Source organism: Cebus imitator, unplaced genomic scaffold (genome assembly GCF_001604975.1).
Source record: "Cebus imitator isolate Cc_AM_T3 unplaced genomic scaffold, Cebus_imitator-1.0 Scaffold66, whole genome shotgun sequence".
NCBI lineage: Eukaryota > Metazoa > Chordata > Mammalia > Primates > Cebidae > Cebus > Cebus imitator.
In genome coordinates this window covers 5102862-5109628 of record NW_016107381.1, presented here as the reverse complement: position 1 = coordinate 5109628, position 6767 = coordinate 5102862, and positions in this window count along the sequence as shown.

Below are 6767 nucleotides of genomic sequence, written 5' to 3'. Positions count from 1 at the left end.
CCCCGCCCCGCTCTCGCCGGTTCCCAGCCCCAGGCGGCGCTATGGTGGCGTCGAAAGCGCACCGACGGACACGTTAAAGTTCTGCCCACACCACACCCTAAGGGTGGGCTCTTCTGAGGGTCTGTCTGCCCTCGGGAGGATGTGACCGGAAGAAGATTTGATTGAAGCAGAATATTCATAAGGACTACAGGAGTCTTAAAATAACCTGCACCTATTTTCTGGATTCTATGATCGCTGCATCTTCACGGCCATGTTTATAACCATGCTGCTTTAGTTTCCATTTCATTTCAGCATTTGCTGAGGTCCTATTGGAACTTTCTTCCCCCCCCCCCATTTATTTATTTTATTGCATTTTAGGTTTTGGGGTACATGTGAAGAACATGAAAGATTGTTGCATAGTTACACACGTGGCAGTGTGATTTGCTGCCTTCCCCCCATCACCTACATCTGACATCTCACCCCTTGCTATCTCTCCCCAGCTCCCCACCCCCCACCGTCCCTCCCCTATTTCCCCCCAACTGACCCCAGTGTGTAGTGCTCCCCTCCCTGTGTCCATGTGTTCTCATTGTTCAACACCCGCCTATGAGTGAGAACGTGCGGTGTTTGATCTTCTGCTTTTCTGTCAGTTTGCTGAGAATGATGGTTTCCAGGTTCATCTGTCTTGAGGCAGACTCCTTAGCAGAAGTTAAGAGAATAGCAAGGGTAAGCAGTGCCCCTATGTGGCCAAAATGGTGGTAGGAGAGCCAACGGAAAACACAAAGACAAATCGCGGGGTTGAGGTTTAGCCTCGCTTTTGCAAGTTTCTCCTGCACCTTCCGCCCGGGAAAGTCTGGCTTTGATTTTGTTTTGGACGCAATTTATACTCGCTTCTTATCTGTATTCTCTCACTTCATGTTGGAGCCCCAGCTGTGCTCAGATTTGAGTCTGTCCTGGCCATAGAATACCAGTTCCCTCAAGGAGAGAGGGGGAGTCAAGGACCAACAGGACATCAGAGTTCAGGGCTTTCTGATGAATTCAAGGAGATTCTTGTTTAATCCATTCTCCATAGGAAACATGGACTCCCGGGAGAGGCTGGTGTGGGCTGTCTGGGAAAGGAATTTTGGCAGTGTACGTTGGCTGGTGGTGTTCTGCTCTGGCTATCTTAACATCAAGGGGTAGGAAGGTTCTGTCCTCAGACCCAACTGAGTTCCCATCATGCCCCCACCATGCCACCCATCAGTGAGTACAACCTGTAGAAATGGCCGGGCACTGTGGCTCACACCTGTAATCCCAACACTTAGGGAGGCCAAGGCCGGCTGATCACGAAATCAAGAGATCGAGACCATCCTGGTCAACATGGTGAAACCCCGTCTCTACTAAAAACACAAAAATTGGCTGTGCATGGTGGTGCCCGCCTGTAGTCTCAGCAACTCGGGAGGCTGAGGCAGGAGAATTGCTTGAACCTGGGAGGTGGACGTTGCGGTGAACCGAGACCGCTCCATTGCACTCCAGCCTGAGCAACATGAGGCAAACTCAGTCTCAAAAAAAAAAAAAAGAAAGAAAGAAATGCCCTGGAGGCTGAAGTCCCCCTAAGTGCTGGGCTTTCAGCTTCTCTTCCCAGAACATCAGATTGACTTAGCTTTGGAATAACTTGGGATTGCCGAGACTGAGCATAATGCTTCTGGTGATACTGCCGGGTAACCTGAAATGGGCTGCCCTCCAGGAGGGTTATCGGGCAGAGTAAGGGTCAGGATGGAAGTCTGCCAGTTTAGCCGAGCCCAATTTATTTTTATTTATTTGTTTAGAGACAAAGTCTCACTCTGTTACCCACGCTGTAGTGCAGTGGCATGAACTCAGCTCATTGCAACCTCCACCCACCAGGCTCAAGTGTTCTCATGTTTCAGTCTCTCAAGTAGCTGGGACTACAGGCACACACCACTACGCCCAGCTAGTTTTTGTGTTTTTGAGAGAGACGGGGTTTTGCCATTTTGGACAGGCTGGTCTGGAACTCCTGGACACAAGTGATCCACCAGCCTCAGCCTCCCAATGTGCTGGGCTTACAGGCGTGAGCTACCGCGCCCAGCTAAGAAATTAAGTACATTTTTCTTCTATTTACATTTTGTAAGGGGCAGAGCCAGGATTAGGACCCAGATGTCTAACTCTGGAGTCTAAAAGCTTTCCATGATACCAAGTTGCCTCACCTGAGCCCAATTTAAACTCAGGTGATCCCAGGTACACAGGACTCCAACAGGAGTCATTGTTTTCTTGCTGTTGGACTCCGTCTCAAAAAAAAAAAAAAAATCAAATGATATAACACACTACGTGTATGTATTTATAGATATTAGGTTGGTACAAAAGTAATTGCGGTTTTTGCCTTGTTGGAAGTTGCCATTTGATATTTGAATAAAAGATAAGGGAAGAAAAGATAAAGTTAAGAACATGATTTTTAAATTATTTGCATTTAAGAATGTAAATAAATGTGGTTATGTTATACATCATTTTAATGGGCACTTTATGTTTTTTTTTTTTTGCTAATGACTTACTGCTGTTTATTTTAGGTTTATTTTAGATTATGAAAACGATGTTAGACAAAAAGCAAATTCAAGTGATTTTCTCATTCGAGTTCAAAATGGGTTGTAAAGCAGGGGAGACAACTCACAACACCAGCAACGCATTTGGCCCAGGAACTGCTAACAAGCATAAATGCAGTGGTAAGTCAAGAAGTTTTGCAAAGGAGATGAGAGCCTTGAAGATAAGGAGCGTAGTGGCCGACCATCGGAAGTTGCCAATGACCAACTGAGAGCAATCACTGAGGCCGATCCTCTTACAGCTACACAAGAAGCTGCCGAAAAACTCAGCATTGTCCATTCTACTGTCATTCGGCATTCAAAGCAAACTGGAAAGATGAAAAAGCTCGGTCAGTGGGCGCTTCATGAGCTGAGTGAAAAGTTTCTAAAAAAAACATTGTTTTGAAGTGTCGTCTTCTCTGATTCTATGAAACAGCAACGAACCATTTCTCAATTGGATTGTGATGTGTGACGAAAAGTGGATTTTATATGACAACCGGCAATCACCACCTCAGTGACTGGACCAAGAAGAAGCTCCAAAGCACTTCCCAAAACCAAACTTGCACCAAAAAAAAAAAAAAAGGTCCTGGTCACTGTGTGGTGGGCTGCTGCTGGTCTGATCCACTACAGCTTTCTGAATCCCAGCAAAACCATTCCCTCTGAGAAGTATGCTCTGCAAATCAATGAGATGCAAGGAAAACCGCAACGCCTGCAGCCGGCGTTGGTCAACAGAAAGAGCCCGATTCCTCTCCACAACAACGCCCAACCACATCACACAACCAACACTTCAGAAGTTGAAGGAATTGGGCTACAGCGTTTTGCCTTATCCGCCGTATTCCCCTGACCTCTCACCAATCAACCACCACTTCTCCAAGCATCTCAGCAACGTTTTGCAGGGAAAACGCTTCCACAAACCAGCAAGATGCAAAAAAATGCTTCCCAAGAGTTCAAATCTTGAAGTATGGATTTTTACACTACAGGAATAAACAAACTTATTTCTCATTGGCAAAAATGTGTTGATTGTAATGGTTCCTATTTTGACGAATGAAGATGTGTTCGAGCCTAGTTATAATGATTTAAAATTCATGGTCTGAAACTGCAATTACCTTTGCACCAACCATATATATATATAGAGAGAGTATTTCTAATAAAACATTTTTCCTGCTCTTTCTCCAGTGCCTATAAGAGTTCCTGGCACATAGTAAGTGCTCAGTAAAACTTGCTGAACTAATGAGTGGGCTCTGTGGATCTTTCCAGCGTTCTGAAAGCTAGCATTTTATAGATAAGGAAACTGAAACATCAAAAACTTAACTTCCCTAAGTCCTACAGCTAATTTCTTTATCTGTAAAATAGGCATATGAATATTGCCTTCTCATTATTACAGGGAGTAAATAAATTACCATATAACACCTTAGGGAGTGTGTCTGGCTCAGTGTTCATGCTCACAATTAACTAACTGTCTGTGGGCCAGGTGCAGTGGCTCATGCCTATAATCCCAGTACTTTGGGAGGCAGAAGCATGTGGATCACCTGAGGTCTGGAGTTCAAGACCAGCCTGGCCAACATGGTGAAACCACGTTTCCACTTTAAAAAATACACAAATTAGCCAGGCGCGGTGGCTCAAGCCTGTAATCCCAGCACTTTGGGAGGCTGAGGCGGGTGGATCATGAGGTCAAGAGATCGAGACCATCCTGGTCAACATGGTGAAACCCCGTCTCTACTAAAAATACAAAAAACCATTAGCTGGGCATGGTGGCGCGTGCCTGTAATCCCAGCTACTCAAGAGGCTGAGGCAGGAGAATTGCCTGAACCCAGGAGGCGGAGGTTGCAGTGAGCCGAGATCGCGCCATTGCACTCCAGCCTGGGTAGCAAGAGTGAAACTCCATCTCAAAAAAAAAAAAAAAGACACAAATTAGCTGAGTATGGTGGTGGGTGCCTGTAATCCCAGCTACTCGGGAGGCTGAGGCAGGAGAATCGCTTGAACCCGGGAGGCAGAGGTTGCAGTGAGCCAAGATTGTGCCATTGCACTGCAGCTTGGGAGACAAAAGTGCTGGGATTACAGGTGTAAGCCACCGTGCCTGGCCTGAAAAATTCCTTTCCATTGATGCTTCCATTCAAGCTACCATCCCATTTCTCTCCTTTTACCATCTTTTAAAACTCCTTTTCAAAAAAGTTGGTCTGAAAACTAATCTATGCTGTTAGTAGTAAATAAATCAGTTATTCATCAAGGTATGTGCACTTTGAAATGTACACATATACATATTACTTTAGTGAAAAGTTAAGAGGATAGCTTAACCTCCTCTCCAGTTTTCCTTCCCTTCTCTCCCATTCAATCATTATTCTCCCTTGGAAATTGGCTTCCATACCCAGTGTCAAACTGTGGCCTCTGCTGCATCTCAGATTCCTCACTATACACGGTCACATGCTGTCCTGACCTTGTCCTGTCTCCAGTGTGTACTTGATGCTTCGAGTTCTTCACCCACTTTATGGGTCTTACTTTTCATAGGGCTATCTACACCTGGGCTGCCTTTCTTTGCTATCTCTGCCTGCTAATGTTCTGCCCCCTTATCAAGATCTCACTCAGTTCTGCCCCGTGTCAAGATCTAACGCCTCCTCCTGGAAGTCTTCTCTGGTTTCCCCAATTCTACATCATCATTGCTCACTTAGCACTTCAGGGTAGTTCCTCTTGTGGTCCAGGTACTGTCGGAGGTACTGGAGTACATTCAGCCCTGCAACAGTTATTGGTAATATTAAGTTTTGCTATTTGCCTCACAAGAAATATAGACTCATTTAAGATTTACTTCAAATACTTGAGGTTGTATAAAGGTAACGTCTTACCACCTTTCTATCTGACAATTTACCTTCTGGGAATAGAAAATAGTAATGGATTTTTGACCACTGTTTCTAAGCAAAGCATGCTAGAGCTCATGTCACCCTTTTCTAGTAAGAACTGCGAGTTTGCACTGAATAATTATAATCAAAATGCATAAAGCTTCCTCCCCTACCCCCACTTAAAGTTCTTTTTTCTAGCGGTCCTGCTGGCTCATCTGAAAGCGCCCTAATTTAGGGACAGATCCTTTTTCCCTTAAAAGGTTTGCCTGGGTTTAACTCCTCCCCTTCTCCCAGTTTCTGCAAAGTCAATGGATTTAGCCTTGAGAAGATTCTAAGTATAGCTCTGCCCTCTGTCCGAGGGCAAGTGATGAAAGTCTCCGTCTCCCAGTCTGACTCACTAGAGTAAACAGCCTTCTGTAGAAGTTGGGTTATGGACCGTGCCCCCTCCCCTGTTTTTCTACCAACAGTACGAATGAGCAACACCAGACTGGACCTCAAGAATATTTTTCCAATTGGAATTTCTCTCCTTTGACAGAAAATCGAAAGCAACTACAGTAAAACCTAAGCGTGATTATCTCCGTTGGGCACTGCATGAGTGCTCCTCATTCAACACGGTGCCGTTCGCATCACAGACAAATCATTCTGATCACTTTTATATGTTTATTTTTATTTTGTTTATTGGAAAGATTGACAACGTGTATATTTCTTACAACTTCCCGGCAGATGGCAGTAAAGTGTCTTGTTTTAAGACGTTTACTATATTTTGTTCGGTGTCCATTTACGAAGGACAAATGAGTCGATATTCAAAATCTACTAACATCATCTGAAAATAACTTCTACTTATAAACAAGAAATCACTTTATCTAATTGGTAGATGAGTATTTAAAAATTTTTTTAAAATCCCTATTGTTATTAGAGCTCTGGCTACTTAATATTTCATACTGCATTTCATATCAGCTGCTGTGTTTGCTGCACCCAAAAGCTACTGCTGTTTCCTGACTTTTTAATAATCACCATTCTGACTGGCATGAGATGGTATCTCATTGTGGTTTTGATTTGCATTTCTCTGATGATCAGCGATGTTGAGCTTTTTTCATTTATTGGCTGCGTAAATGTCTTTTTTTTGAGAAGTGTCTGTTCATATCATTTGCCTTCTTTTTGATGGGGTTGCTTTTTTTTATTGGAAATATAACTACTCTTTTTGCATCAACCAAATGTTGGAATATATTGTAAATGCATTTATGAAACATAAATTTTTTTCTTTTTCTTTGGGACGGAGTTTCGCTCTTGTTACCCAGGCTGGAGTGCAATGGCACGATCTCGGCTCACCGCAACCTCCGCCTCCTGGGTTCAGGCAATTCTCCTGCCTCAGCCTCCTGAGTAGCTGGGA